General features: G+C 36.6%; 1 long non-coding RNA gene across 1 annotated transcript; it reads left to right on the forward strand.

Moving 5' to 3' along the window:
* Nucleotides 1-653: 653 nt before the first annotated feature.
* LOC109340047 lies at nt 654-18,062 on the forward strand. The gene is made up of 3 exons (XR_002106747.1): nt 654-759; nt 16,293-16,300; nt 18,051-18,062. It is a non-coding gene; the product is annotated as an uncharacterized LOC109340047 (long non-coding RNA).
* Nucleotides 18,063-19,066: the final 1,004 nt, after the last annotated feature.

Genomic DNA, 19,066 nt, shown 5'->3' on the forward strand with positions numbered 1-19,066 from the left:
CAAGGTTGTATAAGTTAAAATATGTTAATGGATGGACTGATAAGAGTTTCACCGACTGGCTTGCACTTCTGAAGAATATGTTGCTGGAAGACAATATGCTCCATTCTCGAACCTATGATGCAAAACAAATGTTATGTTCTAGAGGCATGGATTACACTAGGATACATGCTTGTGAAAATTATTGCATCTTATTTTTTAATGAGTATTCTTTATTAAAGTTTTGTCCTAAATATAATGCATCACGATATAAGAAGGAAGACTCATTTCCGAAAAAGGTTGTATGATATTTTCCCATCAAAGCAAGATTTAAGCGTATGTTTAGCAATGCCAAAGATGCAAAGAAGTTGACATGGCAAGATGAAGAAATGATTAAATATTGCAAGCTTCGGCATCCTGCAGATTCTCCTCAATGGAGAAAATTGGTCACGATTATCCTAATTTTGGTCAAGAATCAATAAATCTATGCCTTGCACTAACGGATGAAATTAACCCACATAGTACATGACCAGCGATGTTGGTGATATACAACTTACCTCCTTCTCTATGCAAGAAGCACAAATATATGATGTTATCTATGTTAATTTCTAGACCTAAACAACCAGGAAATGACATATACATATATTTGGCTCCATTAATTGAAGTCTTGAAGGAAATGTGGGAGACGAGCATAAATGTATATGATGCGAATAGGAAAGAAAGCTTCAACTTGAGGGATTTGTTATTCGGCACAATCAACGATTTCCCTGCCTATGGTAATATGTCTGGATATAGTACAAAAAGACATTGTGCATGTCCTGTATGTGAAGACAATACCCATTCAATGAATTTGGAATATTATAAGAAGAATGTCTTCCTTGATCATTGTAGATTTTTGCATTCAGATCATCACTATCGATGATGGAAAAAAGCATTTGACGGAAACAATGAAGAAGGTCGTGCCCGTTGACAGGTGACCAATTATTTCAAAAGCTAAAGGGTTTGAATACTATCTTCGGTAAACCTTTTGTAAAAGAAATTGTCACAAATGGGTGGAAGAAAAGCTCAATCTTCTTTGAATTGCCATATTGGAGTTCATTATATGTAAGACATTTCTTCGATGTTATGCATATTGAAAAAATGTGTTTGAAAGTCTCCTTGGTACATTACTCAATGTCCCTGATAAGATCAAAGATGGCTTGAATGCAAGGTTGGACTTGATTGGTATGAGAATAAGAAAGAAATTGGGACCGATAATGAAGGGAAAACGTACATTTCTACCTCCAGCAGCTTATACTTTGTCGAGGAAGGAGAAAATGGAATTTGTAAATTTCTTCACGGTGTTAAAGTTCCAAAGTGGTACTCTTCCAACATTCAGAACCTCGTATCAATGAAAGAACTCAAGTTAAAAGGTCTTAAGTCTCATGATTGTCATGTACTTATAGAGCATTTCTTGCCTATTGGAACAAGTTCAATTCTACCTAAAAAAGTTCGAGGAACCATAACTAGGTTATGCTTCTTCTACAAGACAATTTGTAGCAAAGTGATTGACCATGAAAAATTACCTGCATTGCAAAGACAAATTATTTTGACTTTGTGTAAGCTTGAAATGTATTTCCTACCTTCTTTTTTTTGACATAATGTTTCATCTAAGCATTCATCTTGTTCGAGAGATATAATTATGTGGCCCTTCCTATATGAGATAGAAGTACACATTTGAGCGTTATATGAAGACATTAAAAAGGTATGTGAAGAACCGATCAAGACTAAATGGTTGTATTGTTGAACGATATGTTGTTGAAGAAACTCTTAATTTTTGTACCGGATATCTTACCGATGGTGATTTCATGGGCATTCCAAAGCCTCGATACGCAAAAAAAAAAAACATTTGGTGAAAATATTAGTGGGAATAAAATATTGACTATAACAAGAACCGAATTGGCGCAAGCGCACTTATATGTTTTACATAATGCCGACAATGTTGAGCCATATGTTGAAATACACAAGGAACATTGATGAAATACATAATGCCGAATTGGATTTCCAAAGAGCATAATCGGTGTTTCATAAAGTGGCTAAAAACTTACATTGATGATGAGTTGAATATAAATGCACATTCGATTTCCGAAAGATTGAAATGGTTAGCCAATGGTCCAAGTATGCATGTCTTATCCTACATTGATTACCTAATTAATGGGTTCACATTTTATACATAAAAACAAGATGATCAAAGTAAAATTCAAAATAGTAGTGTGACTCTTGTTCCTCGAACTTTACACATGTCAAATGCAAAAGATAGAAACCCAATATTTGCGAACATGTCATACTTTGGAGTGATTGAACAAATATGGGAATTGGATTACACAATGTTTCAAATGCTGGCTTTTTATTGTATGTGGGTTAATAACAACAATGGCTTCCGAGTTGATGAGTTAGGGTTCATGCGGGTGGATCTTAATAGGTCAGCATATAAATATGAGTCATTTATTCTAACATCACAAGCTCAACAAGTATTTTATGTTAGCGATCCAGCTGATATGAAATGATCCATTGTTCTTTTAACTAACAAAATAATCCTTAATAATATTGATGACAAAGAATATGGAGATATTGATGAAGATGATCCTTTTTTTTGGGCAAATCAGTTGCGTGAGAGCAGACCAACTACGAATGATGATTTATATACAAGAGATGATCACGATGAAGGATTTTGGGTAAATCAATATGTTCCTCCAAACAAGGATGGCCTTACAAGCCAAGAACAATTAAAGAAAAGGAAAAAGTAGATGCAAGTAATATTTGTATAATTATAGCTTAATTTTGATTGTTTGTAATTTTTATAATTTTGTTTCTTTGTAATTTATGTAATTTTTAATTATTTGTAATTACGTACTCTGTCAAAACATAATTGGCATGATAATCATTTATTATGGTTTGTATTGTATTGAAGTTAATAAAACAAACTTCTAGCCTATATTAATGTGTATGTGTTCTTCAGAATGTATAAATATATGTGATGTTGAGAATGTCTATTCTGCTAATAAATGTATATGCAAGTATTAATTTATACAAATCAACTACGAATTCTAGGGGAAGCCTTGACATGTGCCTTTGTAAAGGATAAATACAACAACACTTTTCATATATAGCGTTATTGTATAGTCTTAATACAACAACGCTATGTGTGTTACGCTGTTGTATTAAGGTGTTGTTAGAGAATATTTATGAATAATACAACAACATCTTTCTATTAATGCGCTGTTATATGTATGAACTACAACAGCGCAACGATAAACGTTATTAATAAGACCTATAAAATGTGTTGTTTATGTAAGACCTATATGACAACGCTTTGTGGACGATGCGATGTTGTATTTATGCACTATAGGACAACACTTTTCGTGTGATGTGTTGTGGTATGTATTCAATACAACAACGTTTGAGAAGCGTTATTAATAATGACAATATACTACTGCAGTCAAATAAAAAAGAACATAAAAGTGCTATTATACATCTAAAATAAACGTTGTTGAACTTTAACTTTGGCGTAGTGAATGACATATGTTCATCGGAAAAAACTATATAACTATGAAGATTTTAAACTATTTTTAGATAAAAAAATTTATAAATCATCAAATATATTATCTCTATTTTACAATCCAACAACTCAAACGGTGAAACACTACACAAGTGTTAAAAGATCTAACTCTTTGATGATATTATTTATCACTGTCAAACCAATTATAGTGATCAATATATAATAATGTCTACTTTCATCTTCCATATTTTAAGGATTAAGCTGCAATAGTACAATTTCACCAGGCCCAATGTAAGTGATTTTGGGGCGAGTAAAAGTTGAAAACTTATGGAACATGAGAAAAAAAATAGAAGAGAGATAGAATGATTTTTCTGGTTTTCTTAGTTTTTCATATTAAAATTTGGGTTTTCTAGTATTCTTGCAACAAACAAAGGTTCTGGTTTATATTAGGTGTAATATCTATACATATAAAGATTCTTGCACAATTAGTATATTATCTATTCATTTGTATTTTTTTCTTTTCGAAAGACCAATAATAATTAAACATGAATGATAATTGATATAACAATAATGTACAAAATTCATATATTATTAGTGTATACATTTTTTATATTATTATTTCACCTACTTCACTGATATTAAAATGTTATTAAATAAGAGAGATCAATAATAAAAGTTTCTATCAGATTTGTCTCCAGATATTTAATGTAATAATATATCTAGGTATTACCTCAATTTGTGTATTGATGATTTATTGGTTAGTCAAACTATTGAACTTAATGGACACACATCATAAAATTCACTCACATACACATCAAGTTGGTACAATGAACACGCATGAAAGTAACCAAGACATAAGCATAGACAAGCAAGGCCACGGGCCACTTCATACCAAGGCTAGTCAAGGGCAAATCATTGGCTAAATCAGTTTAATATTCTTTTCCATTTTGTTTTCGTTTGGGGTAGTTATTTTCAGTTTGGTAACTAACTGTCGGCGGTGTAATTTGTTATTGGTTAGTTAAGTTTTTCCTTTTATAGGTTGCTTATTCCTCAAGCAATAGTTAGTTAGGGAGTTGTAGTATAAATACTTGTATGATTGAATGAATTCATCAAGAAAATAAGTATGAAGTCAATTTTTTTTTGCAATATGGTATCAGAGCATTCATCCTGAATGTTCTGCTCTGCCTCCACCTCTATTGACCAAGAATTATGGTCATGCACACATTCTCCCCTTCTTCTTCAAAATCAGAATTCATCTTCAACAACAAGATAGCCATGACAGAGAATCAGAATCAAGACACCGAGTTACAAATCGTCAACAACAATCATGATATACAAAGGAACCCATATTACTTGCATCCTGGAGAAAGCCCAGGAGCAATCTTGGTCACACCACCTATGGATGGAACCAATTACCACAATTGGAGTAGATCAATGAAAAGGGCCTTACTCTTGAAGAACATGTACAAGTTCATAGATGGAACCATTACAACAGGTCCAACTGATCTCAACTTCGACATGTGGGAACGATGCAACACCATGATGATTTCTTAGATAAAAAGATGTTTGTCGACTCAGATCTCACAAAGTATCATCTACATAGACAATGCATAAGAACTATGGCAAGACTTGAACTAGATTCACCCAGTCAAGCAAGTTGATAGAGGGATATCGAGCTTCCACGCTCACATAAAAATACTATAGGATGAACTAGATTCACTCAGACTAATGTCCTCATGTATGTGCGAGATAAGATGCAGATGTGGAATTGGCAATACTATAAGGGAGCAACGCGAAATTGAGTATGTAATTTTTTTCTTGAAAGGCCTGAATGATGATTTCAGCACTACAAAGGCATAAATCCTGATGATGGAACCTCTACCTTCAATGAATAAGGCTTTCTCCCTTGTCCTTCAGCAAGAAAGACAACTTCTTGGCACAAACTCATCCAATTCTAAGGTTTTGTTCAATGCAACAAACAATAAACCACAGACTATTTAAGAAAACCAAGCACAACCATGGAAACCAAGGACACCTTTTGGAAGAGGAAACTCTGCACCAAGCAGAGGTAGAGGCAATGGTGGTGGAAAGACTTATGGAGGCAATAGGTCTGGTGGCATGAAAGTGTGCTCCTTCTGTGGCAGAGAAAGACACACTGTGGAAACATGCTATTTCAAGCATGGTTTTCCACCAAATATGCATCAAAGCAAGCCAAGGCAACTCATTGGATCCATTAATAGTTCTACAAAGGATGAAGGCAAGGAACATGTAAGCTCTCATGGACAAGAAGTGGGCACAATGAGTTTCAACTTCGGGCCCAAGCAATATGCGCAGTTAGCCTCTCTGTTTCAAAACATATGGAGTGGAAATCCTGAACACAATGTGAACCAGTTAAGCATGAATGCAGTACAAACCAATGAGTCCAACTCAGAACCTGTGAACCAGAAGGAACAGACACCAGGTAAAATATCCTATTGGATTCTTGACATAGGGGCCACTGATCATGTGTGCCCTGATCTAATGGAGTTTGATGCCTTTTATTCCATCAAGCCCATTGTCATCAATCTGCCAAATTGTGCCACCACTTTGACCAAATTTTCAGGAACTATCAACTTCTCTAATTCCCTTACTCTGCATAATGTTCTTTACATCCCTGACTTTAAGTTCAAGTTAATTTCCATATACAAATTGACTAGTTCCATGCAGTGCAGACTAACATTTGATGATTCAAAATGTTCAATCTAGGATATGACTACCTCGAGGATGATTGGACATACTGAGGTTTAAAATAGTTTGTATGTTCTTAGTAAAAATCTTAAAGGCTACACTGAAAATAAACACAATGTAAATGTTGTATGCAAGAATGACAATTTTGATCTGTGGCACTATAGACTAGGTCACCCCTCTCATGATGTATTGAAATATGTTTGCAAGGACTATGATTATGTTAATTTTGACTCCTCAAGAATTTATGATTTCTGTCATTTGGGCAAACAAGCCAAGTTATCTTTTTCAAATAATATGAAGAAAAGCATGCATGTTTTTTATATTGTGCACATGGATATATGAGGGCCCATGGGAATTTCATCTATTCATGGGCATAAGTATTTCCTCACTATATTTGATGATTACTCTAGGCATACTTGGTTATTTTTTATGAACTCTATGGCAGAGAGTAGAGGTTTGATGCATGATTTTGTTAGGATGGTCATGACTCAGTTTGGGAAACAAGTGAAGGTCATTAGGACTGATAATGGGATAGAATTTAATGACCATCTCTTCTTTAGAGAGTATAGAATGATACACCAGACTTCATGTGTTGAGACCCCCCCGCCCAGCAAAATTCAGTAGTTGAGAGGAAGTATAGACACCTAATGAATGTGACGAGGACCATCCTATTTCAATCTAAGTTGCCCAAGAATTTCTAGTCTTACATTGTCTTATATGATACAGATCTAATTAATAGACTTCCTAGTCATACCTTAGACAATAAGACTCCCTTTGAGCTTTTGCATAATAAGCAGCCCAACCTTCTTGAAACAAAGGTCTTTGGATGCCTACGTTTTGCCTCCATCTTAGTTCACCAAAGAACCAAGTTAGATCCAAGGGATAGGAAGTATGTGTTCCTTGGCCACAGACTTGGAACCAAAGGATATGTTCTGTTTGACCTCAAAACTAGAGAGATCTTCATCTCAAGGCATGTTGTCTTTCATGAGCATGTATTCCCTTACAAAATCACAGATCATAGCACCAACAGTGAGCCTTCCAACACTGAGAATGGCTTCAATTTCCTGGATGAACCATGTGCCATGCCCATACTTATACCAACTAACAACCACATGACTCATGCTACTCACTCACAGTCCATAAATGACCAAGCACCCTTGCACCAGACTTCACCAAACACTAACATAAATGACTTAGATCAAGACATCTCCACCACACAGAGCCCAAGAAGATCCAATCGTATTAGACATCCACCCACCTATCTCAAAGACTTTCATTACCATTTATTTAACACCAAAACCCCCACATTGACTCATCCACTCTCAACTGTTTTGTCCTATCACTCCATATCACCTGTACACCTAAATTACACTTTGTCCATCAGTGCTCACAGTGAGCCTAAACATTACAATCAAGCCATCACCTCACATCATTGGATAGAAGCAATGCAGAATGAGCTAAATGCTCTTGAAGTCAACAGAACCTGGAGTCTAGTTGATCTGCCACCAAATAAGAGAGCCATTGGTTGCAAGTGGGTTTACAAAACAAAGTACAAATCAGATGGCTCCATAGAAAGGTATAAGGTCAGGTTAGTTGCAAAAGGTTTTAATCAAACTGAAGGGATAGATTATTTTGATACATTTGCACTTGTTGTGAAACTCACCACAGTGAGACTTTTGCTTGCAATAGCCTCATCTCAAAACTGGATTGTTCATCAACTTGATGTGAACAATGCCTTTCTTCATGGTGATTTCAATAAGGATGTCTATATGAACTTTCCACAAGGGGTCATTTCCAATCAACCTAACAAAGTCTACAAACTACACAAGTTCTTGTATGGACTAAAGCAAGTAGGAAGACAGTGGTTCACCAAGTTGTCTTAGTTCCTGCTATCCCTAGGGTACACACAATCTTGTCATGACCATTTCCTATTCACTAAGAAATTTGGTTCTCTTTTTACTGCCCTGCTCATCTATGTAGATGATTTGATACTGTCTAGAAACAATATGAAAGAGATTGAGAGAGTTAAGCACTATCTTGATGAAAAATTTAAGATTAAGGACTTGGGTGCTTTGAAGTATTTCCTAGGATTAGAGATTGCCAGGACTAAGAGTGGAATAACCTTGTGCCAAAGAAAATATGCCTTAGATATCCTTACAGATACTGATTTCCTTGCATCAAAACCAATACATACTCCTATAATTAGAACCGCTAAGCTATGCCAAAATGACTCACCTCCCTACAATGACCATGCATGTTATAGGAGATTAGTGGGTAGATTACTTTACTTAACTAACTCTAGGCCTGACATAAATTTTGCAGTTCAGCAACTAAGTCAATTCATGGCACAACCCACTACTAATCATCACAAGGACTTAACTAGAGTTCTTAGATATATAAAGGGCAACCATGGACAAGGGTTGTTCTACCCTGTTTCTTCTTCTTTGCAGCTTAAAACATTCAACGACTCAGATTGAGCATCTTGTGTGGATTCTAGAAAATCAATTAGTGGTTGTTGTGTGTTCCTTGGTGACTCATTGGTGTCTTGGAAGTCCAAAAAGCAGACCACAGTTGCAAGATCTTCATCAGAGGCAGAGTACAAAGCATTAGCTTCTTCATCCTGTGAAATCCAATGGCTCACCTATCTCCTTATCAATTTCCAAGTCACCTTCACTCAACCTGCATTACTCTACTATGACAACGACTCAGCTAGGCACATTGCAGCAAATTCAGTGTTTCACGAGAGGACCAAACACATAGACATCGATTGCCATGTTGTTAGATAACGTCTTCAGTCAAAACTACTCTATCTTCTACCTATTTCCACCTCAGAACAACCTGTAGATATACTGACAAAGGCATTGGATCCTTCTCCTTTCACATATCTTCTGTCTAAGCTTGGAGTAGTAAATATATACTCTCCAGCTTGCAAGGGGGTATAGACAAGCAAAGCCACGAGCCACTTCATACCAAGGCTGGTCAAGGGCAAATCATTGGCTAAATCAGTTTAATATTCTTTTCCATTCTGTTTTTGTTTGGGGTATTTTCAGTTTGGTAACTAACTGTCAGCTGTGTAATTTGTTATTGGGTAGTTAAGTTTTTCCTTTTATAGGTTGCTTATTCCTCAAGCAATAGTTAGTTATGGAGTTGTAGTATAAATACTTGTATGATTGACTGAATTCATCAAGAAAATAAGAATGAAGTCAATCTTTTTTTGCAATACAAACTTTTGCCAAATTACTTACTTGTACGGCATGTGTTACAATTGATATTAATATACAACGTCCAAGCATCTTAGTCTCTCTATCCATTTTTTCAAAACACTAAACTGAGGTTGAATATTTGGTTGAATACAAATATGTTGTACACTATCTCGTACCACTGAAATATCAATTAAAATAAATAAATTTTTATTATGATTATTATTTTTATTCATTTCCATTAATGAGACTATATGAAATATAATATGTTATATCATATGTATGTTTGGTAGAGGCTAATTCTATTTACACTAAACTCATCTTCATGCACACCCATTTTTTATAAACTTTGCACTCAAACTTTCGAAAGTCCTTTTTTTTACTTTACCCAACCCCACAACCACAACCTCCTCTTGTTTCTCTTCTCAATGGCTACACATCATCACAGTCACGGATCATCGTTTATGATTTGTGGTCAAACCACCACAACTTGGATACCTAAAGCTACCCCATAGCCACTACTTCTACCAGTTGAGGGAAGAGGAAAAAGAGGGGGTCATGGGATTTGGTGTGAGAGATGAATTATATTTGGTGTGGTAAGGAAGGGAATGAAGATTGAGTGAAGTTAAAAATTATATTTTTAGTCTTATTTTCTACGGGATGGAGAGAGTAAAATTGTGTGTTGTGTTTCTATCATTTAGGACCATAACCATGTATTTGTTTTTGCATGAAGAGTAATATTTATTTGAAGGCAGCATCTTTCATGAAAAGTCATGACTATCCATCTATTCAATGTCTACACAATAGTTTTCATAAAAAATTTGTCTATCACTATAAACCTTATTTGAAGAAGATAACTTTTTCTATATTATTAAGGCATTCACTCATGAACTAATCTCTTTCAAAATATGTTATTGTCTCTTAACAATTATTACTATCACTAATTTGAAACTTTGATATTTATGCCAATATGATATCTAGGTAAACATGTAACCCAAAATTTGTAACACATTCTACCAGCTTTATTGGGAACCTTTTCTTAGTTACATGTACTCTTCCCTTACTTTACCCTATCTTTCTGGTTTCTGCCCCCAACCAGATCACGTGTGACATATTAGAACCATCTTTTTCTTTTTTAAAGTGACTTTCTTTGCTGGTCTGGCACTTAAAGGATAAGATCGACCCATTGATACTTATGTTGATCAGATGGGTGGTCAAAAGCAAATACCTATTCTCTTAAATCACCAGATTCAATGAACCATTTTGGTGAGGCCCAAAGAAAAATAATAATTGAAACATTCTGTGAGAAGTAACTTTTCAATCCTTGACTTGAGAAGTTCTTATAAAAATGTAAACTTGTGAGTTACCCACCATTGTTTGTAGATTGTTTTGCTGCCTCCATTGTTACTCAAACATGGATTGTTTACCATCAAATTGTTGATTTAGTAATATAAGCTCTTGCTAGATCTAAAAAATTAACAAAATGTCAAAAATTTTATTCTTGAAAGTGACACTTATTGAAGAAGATAATCACGCATCCCAAAAGTCTGAAAATGATCAACAGTACAAAAAAAATATAGGTCTTTTTATAATACGTATTGCAACTATAAAGAATGTACATTTGCATATATAAACATAGGAGAAAACGTTTCTCCGGTACTACTAGCACTATTTTTCTTATGATAGCAATGACAGGTGGATAATTTATTTCTAATAGAAAAGATTGTTTTTTGCTTTTGCTTTTAAAAAAATAAAAATGTCATATAACATTTTTTGGTTTTAAATGGACTCAAATACTGGCTAAGATTCTTACTCGTTTGTTTTAGGTAAACAACACTTAATCCAAATATTCATTCCACTCTCCTCTATGTGCCTCAATGAAGCAGCCTCATGTTGATTTCTTCTTATATTCCATTGATGGAATGAGAACACCTTATTCTACCCCGGTTACATTCGAGCTATCCTTCGTCCGCCACGAGTATCCAGTATAATATTCTTCATCTACTCATTACCTGCCTCACATGGCCCACTTGCGACAAATGCCATAAATGCTCATGACACAACATAAATACTCTTAACAGGACATTAATGCATCTGACCCACCATTTAATGCACTTCTGACTCTGTCATTAATGAGTCGTTGACCAGCCCTCAATGTCAGCTAACAGGTCGCCTGCATATTCTGCATGCCCCCTACAATTCAACAAGAGCAGATCTGCAGGACAGACAAGGACGACCAGAGTACGTCCACTGTACTCGTTTGATGCTGGCCAATGGCAAGATGTAATCTCAGTATATCCTAAACTCTATAAATAGAAGAGACCACACAAGGAGTATAATTAATTTGCATTTCCTCATTTATTGTTACACTTATTGCTACTTACTCCAACGTCTCTCTTATTTATTCCCCTTATCTCTCTAGAACATATTACTGACTTTATCGTCGGAGAACCTTTTCAAATACCTCCCTGGCGGGTCCAGACGATACTCAGACCACGTCTACTGATCTCTTCATTCTACCGGACATCCATCACCGACCATTCTACATCCATCTCCGACCATTCTTCATCCATCTCCGACCATTCCCTCATAATACAAAAGAATATTGACACCATCTCTAGCTTACCTACAACATGGTGACCACCCGTAACCAAGCTCAACCACCTAGCCAAGCAGAACCGCTCAACACAAACATTCCCCCAAACTACGACACTCCTTCTATTGACCCTCCAGCACTAGTATAACCTTTTCAACAGGCCAGCCAAAGTCATCCCCCAAACCCTACCCCATAAGCACCTACTACCCAACAAGTCCTCTAAATAATCCAAACTCAAGGCCAGATCATCCAACAAAAAGTCCAACTACTAGTTGAGCTTCGCCAGCACAGACCTGAACCTAGTAACGGACCCTCGCGTCCAGTTGCCGACGAGCACTCTGCAGAATCCGCCAAAGCTTCCAGGCTCGTAGCTCCCCCAAACACAAAAACCACCCAGACAACCCATCCCTCCAACTATACCTCCTCATGAGCATAACACCCTTTCACTAAAACAATCATGTTTTCGCCACTCCCCAAACACCTAGCCCGCCCCACCAACATCGATCAGTATGATGGAACAAGTGAGCCACAATATTACTTAGATGCATTTGAAGCCTCAATGCTTTTCCAAGGGGCAATTGATCCTATCATGTGTCGAGCCTTTCCTCTCACTCTGAAACACGCTGCCTTGCAGTGGTTTACACGGCTGGCACCGAATAGTATTGATTAATGGGCCACTTTCGCCAACGGGTTCAACGTCTGATTCGCAACAAGCAAAGAACAACCTCGTTCTTCATGCACCTTGTCTGGTATACGGCATGAGTCACATGAACCCCTTCGAGCTTATTTGGATAGATCTAACATGGAGGCCATGAAGGTACACACCTTAAGCCTGAAGGTGGCGGTACATATCTTGGTAACATGACTGTAGGACGACCTCTTCAGACACGAGTTAGCTAAGTACTCAGATGTCACCATGAAAGAGCTCTGATCCAAAGCCCAACAGTTCATTAATCTAGAAGAAAGCCATCCTAACCGCCCACCATCCGAACATAGAGAATACCAACTCCCCCATGGGAAGCCAAACAACCAAAACCACATGAACATCCTCGAGATGACCCATCCCCCCCCCCTCAACGTTAGTCGCACAAGAATCCTACAAGAAGTTATGGTCAACCATTTAGTCCAACTCCCCATACCCAACACGGGCTGGAAGCCAGGGACCTAGGACCGCTCCAAATATTGTGATTTCCACACCTTCTTTGGACACGTAACAGAAGAGTGTACCCAACTGCGGGACACCATTGAAGACATGATTCAAGTCGGGCACCTCCAACAATTCATTGCTCGAGCCCGCAAAGGACAATTACCACCTCCACGTCGATCCAGTCCCTCTCGGAGACGTCCCCCCCATAAAGCTCAACGGGAACACCCTCTGAATAGAGACCATGGAGACTAGTACCGCCCCAAGAATCGGCGGCAACAGAGCCTAGTGGACATCAACACAATATTAGGCGAATTCGTCGCTGGCGGTACATATAGGGTAGCCCAAAAAAGGTATGTTTGGGAGGTCATGCAATCAATTGTCTAGCACCCCCGCCAGTATCGTGATCATCAGCCCAGACCTCCGATCTCATTTGACGATCGTGATTATGAAGCCGTCGTCCGCAATCATGATGATCCCCTCGTCATCACTGCCAAAATAAATAATAAGAAGGTTGAAAGGTTGTTTGTCAACTAGGGCAGCCCGGCGATTATCATGTTTCAAGATTTGTTCATAAAAATGGAAATCAAGGACAAAGACCTATTACCTTATGATGGACAAATGGTCGATTTTACTAGGTAGTGGATCACTTCCTGAGGCTACATTGATATATGGCTTACTGTTGGAGCACAACCCCTAACTCGGACAGTCCAAGCAAAATTCCTCGTTATTGATTGTGTCTCTGCCTACAACGCCATCCTCGGGCGACCAACACTGAATCATCTCAAAATAGTGGTTTCCATCCCACATATATGCATGAAGTTTCTCTCATCCGACTTTCGGGTATGTACTGTCAATGGAGACCAACAAAGCGCAGAGAATTGTTATCAAATGAGCTTGCACCCAAACCACACTTCAGGATAGACACTACCCCCAAAGAAAAGACAGTGGGGCGTGCACCTAGTGGAACTAGATGCCAAAGCGGATGAAGGAAAACTCCGCCCTCAGCCAGAGGGGGAAAAACCTCCTTTCAACTTTGTCCCTCAAAGGAATATATGGTATACATTGGCAACACTATTAACAAAGCTCAAAGGTCCAAGTTAGTCCAATGCTTGAAAACCAACAAAGATCATTTTGTCTGGTCCACCGTAGACATGCATGGAATTAACCCATCAATTATAGGTCGGATACACGCTAACCAATTACAACAAAAAAGGAAGACTATAAATACAAACAACAAACTATACCTAAACCTAATTTTCCCCGCCACCCTTGGTCGGGACCGAGAGAACAACAACCCATCCATCCTCGTCTACAACAAGCTCACCTTTGGGAGTAACCCGGGCATCAATCCTCATCCAAGATCAGTCAGCGCTAGGGTAAACTAAACTGACATGGGCAAAAGCGTTATCCCAATCGGAGTTAGTTGCCCCATCAACCTCATCCTCCAACTTCAGATAGGCAGCCTTGAGGTCCTCCAGCTCCTTCTACACCCGAGCGTTTTCAGCCTCTAAGGCCTTTAACTTGTCCTAGAGCTGAAGCATTTCATCTTCGCTCCTCTGAAGGCAGTCAGCAAAAGAGTTTGCCTCCCGTTGAGCGGCACACACATCTATCTTGGCCAACATCTCAACCTCTCGAGCATCTTTCAGCTGAAGAGACACCGTAGAGAGTTGCTCGGCGGTAGAGAGGTTCTGGGCCTCCAAATTCTTCACGACCTCGACATGCTTCTCCTTCAGTTCGTGGAGCTCACCTGAATGAAGTTCTTGAAGGTTGGCCAGAGCATTCTCCCCAACTCAGGTGGCAAGCACCCCCTCACCTTTGAGGTATTGGGCGACTGAAGCCACTAAGACCCCTGCCTCCTAGGTCCTTCGCAGCAGATCCACCAAGGGGACCCCATCCATAAACTGTTAGGTTGACCTGACCCTCTTCAACGACTTTCGGGATGTTGTAAGTAGTCTTAAGGCGGAGAAGGGCATATTTACCCTTCTAGAGGACTTGTCTGACCTCTACCTCTCCGGATGGACGCCCTCCACTAAAGCCACTTCGGAAGAGCTGGCGAGCTCAACAGTTAGTTCCATGGATTGACCAAAGCAGACTCGGGTGACACGACCATGATGAGAGTTGAACGGTCTACAGTGGTTCCTTCCGAACCACTCGCCTAACCAACTTCCCTTCGAGGAGTGGATGGTGGACCCTCAACACGGGTTGGTAAGCTCTGTCTGGGTCGTTTACTGCTTTCTGCATCCCTCCATTTTGAGGTTGTTCACTTCAGAAGCCTGCTTCGGTCAGCCTGATCCCCTATGGCCGCTGCTGAAAGAAGTAAACAAAAACAAGTTAAGTAGATGTTATAAACTAGAGGCAGAGATACATATAGTCGGATGCATAGCGACTGCTTCTTCAAAAACTTGGTCGTCTTGAACCAACTTATAGCAAGGGATTAATCGCCCCTCTTCAACCCAAGCTAACATCTCATCCGCCATCCTTTTTTCTTGATCATCCAACTGACACAATATAAATATTCCTGATGCGACATTAATGCATGTGACCCATCATTTAACGCACCTCTAACCCCGTCATTAATGCGCCGCTGACCCGCCCTCAATGTCAGCTAACAGGTCGCCTGCATGTTTCGTCTGCCCCCGACAATTCGACAAGAGTATATCTACAAGACATACAAGGTCGACTAGAGTACGTCCACTGTGCATGTTAGATGTTGGCAAATGGCAAGATGTCATCATACCCTAAACTCTATAAATAGAAGAGCTCACACAAAGAATATAATTAATTCTCATTCCCTCATTTATTGCTATTTGCACTAACTTCTTTCTTACTTATTTCTCTTATCTCTCTAGAACATATTACTGATTTGATCGTCGGAGAACCTTTTTAGGTCCCTGGCGGGTCCAAACGATACTACGACTAGGTCTTGTGATCTCTTCATTCTACTGGACATCCGTCACTGATCATTCTCCATACATCTCCAACCATTCCCTCCTAATGCAAGAGAACATGTATCAATACATCATAATAATTCATATCTTAATTATTATCTCATTTAAATAAAAGTATTATTTTAAACTTGGAAGGAATTGTAGCTTGTGGTTTTGGAAGTTATGTATGTTTGGTAGAGTAATATATACTCTTCAAATTTTTATTTCAAACACCAACAAATAACTTATTGGGAAGGGTTTTGCTAGATTCTAGGATGATCAAAACTTTAAATGTTCAATTCTTGATAGCGTCACTTGTTGGGAGGGGCAACCACACATCCTAAAAGAAATTAGTTCCTTATTCAAAAGGATGAAGAATACAGTTGATAGTACAAAAAATAACTTATTGATTAGATAAGTTAGTTGAGTATATTTTATAGGTTCTTTGATGCTATCATCAAACATACACTTCTTGACATTTTTTTAGATTTTTATCTAATATGGTAATGTTTGTTTTTATATAATTATTTTAATCATTATATGAAAATGCTTCTAATTATAATTTATTTAAAAAATAAAAGTAGCTAATTAGGTGTTAAGAAAATAGAGGCTACTTTTTAAGCATCATAGTCTTGTGCAAGGTCAAGTCTCTTGATATGTTGAGTAGAGCATCACATGCAGATTAGGTTGCTGTCAATTAGTGTCAAAGCTTTTATTCATGTTGTAGTCATTCTACTTTTCTGCATCACAATTTTCACAAATAACTTTAGTCATGTAACCGATGACGATCGATCAATCAGACTTACCCACAGTTGGGCCCATCTCCCACCTTGTTCCATTTGGTTTAATTTAATATTTATTCAGTGTAAGAATTTTTTATACTATCAAAATTAATATGTCCGTTTTCTAATCGATCCAATCCATTCATTCTTTGAGCTATTTACTCTCATCAATATATTAATTACTATTAGTATATTAAATAAATAATGTATTAATTGTATAAGAAATTTTTTCACTAATGGTACATGTATTTAGTGTAAATGGTCACACCAATTTGCAATTTGTTGGTATTCTTATTTCAATTTCAAGAAGACGTTAATTTAGTGGTGTAAGATTTTATTAGATTTCCAAGGTCGAATATTCAATTCTTGAGAGTAATACTTGTTAGGATAAACAACCATAAATTTAAAATAGATTAGTTCATTACCCAAAAAGTGAGAAGCTATATTGGTAGTACAAAAAACAAGTTTCATCAAATTAACCTATGTAGGTAGTTATTATTGTACTTCAACATTTCAATAAAAACACCTGTTGAGATAACTTAAGAGAAGGAGAAGAAATCAACCCATGTGATTTAATAAATGGGGTATATTCATTGTCCCATAATTTATATTATTCCATATATTATCCGTTATAATTGATTGAAGAAAAGGTATTTGAGTAAAAAAATTAATTATTAAGTATTTTTTGACTAATTACAAATAATAACACATGAAATGATATAAAAATGTATTTCTCTTACTAACAGGCTGAGTTTTCTTACTCAGCATAGAACCCAAAACACAATCCCCTCTCTTACAATTTTTTTCTCCCAACCTTTCTCTTTTTTAATAATCCATATGAAAAGATAGAAGAAAAGGAGAAGACAATCACTGGTTGTGAAAGTTTAACACTCTTGTTTGTTCATTATGTTTGTCGTTAACCACAAAGAAGACACATCCAATTAGGCAAAACTGCAAAATCCAATTTGATTCCAAAAAATATTTCATGCACACCAAATTACTGATATCGATTGATATGATCCCTTTGCTTATCGTGTGACCTATTTTTAAAATATGTGTATATAAAAATGATGAATATATATATATATATATCACATCAAATATGATATTGTAAAATTGATATTTAAATAATAGAATTCTTTACCTTAAATGATAAGTGCATGAATAGTAGTGTGGGTAGGCACTGATATTGGTGCACAAGGTAACTATAGATTTTTGCATTTTACTGCTGCCTAATTTTGCACATTTTTCTCGATAAGGTAGGCAATCAAATTGGAAAAGCACATAAAGAGAGAAAGGAGCAGTTTCATCTTTGCAAGCAAAGGATTTGAGATAAGATTCGATATTAGATGACGAATATGATACATAACCATAACCTGCAGATTTGTGCTTGATGCTACCTCTTCCATTTCCATATGCAACTTCTATTTTGGTCTTTGTCCTTCTTCACCTTCTTACATAATTAAATGTATAGAATAAAGTAATTCCTCGTATCAACTAGTAAAAATATGGCATATGTAATTTTTTGTTTAGTTTTAAATATTTTTATAGAAAATGATTAAATATGATACATATAATGATTTTATAATTAAAGGATATAACTAATCTCCTTACACCAGGAGATATTTTATTCTCATGTTATATATATATATATATATATATATATATGATATTTTATTCTCATGTTATATTAAAGTTCAAAAAAATCAATGGCCTATGGACTTATGTTCTAGCCTACTTAGTTAAATATGCTTTAGAAAACCTAAGTCTTGTTTAAGTTTGTCGAAGGTCAATCTCAACAAGGCCGAATGTAAGCTATATAGTAGACCCCTATTAGATAATTTGGTCTATTCTTACCTTACCATTCTCGTTGTTTAAATATCTTAAAGTTGGTGTACTTTTCATTCATTGGTTACAAAATAGGTTCCTATGAAAAAGTAAAATTCATGTAAATTATGGGAGGGTGGTTTTTGATAAAAATATAATTTATTTTAATTGTTTTTAATGTATAAATGGAAAACTAATGAAATTTCACATTATAGTTTATTTATCATATTCTTACCTTTTATAGTGAATCTTACATTTTTCTTATTATATTTAAAAAAAATACAAGAAACTTTTTAATATGAAAATCACATTGTATCTCAACTAATCTACCTTAACTCAATAAAAC

This window comes from Lupinus angustifolius, unplaced genomic scaffold (genome assembly GCF_001865875.1).
Source record: "Lupinus angustifolius cultivar Tanjil unplaced genomic scaffold, LupAngTanjil_v1.0 Scaffold_132_76, whole genome shotgun sequence".
NCBI classification, from domain to species: Eukaryota; Viridiplantae; Streptophyta; class Magnoliopsida; order Fabales; family Fabaceae; genus Lupinus; species Lupinus angustifolius.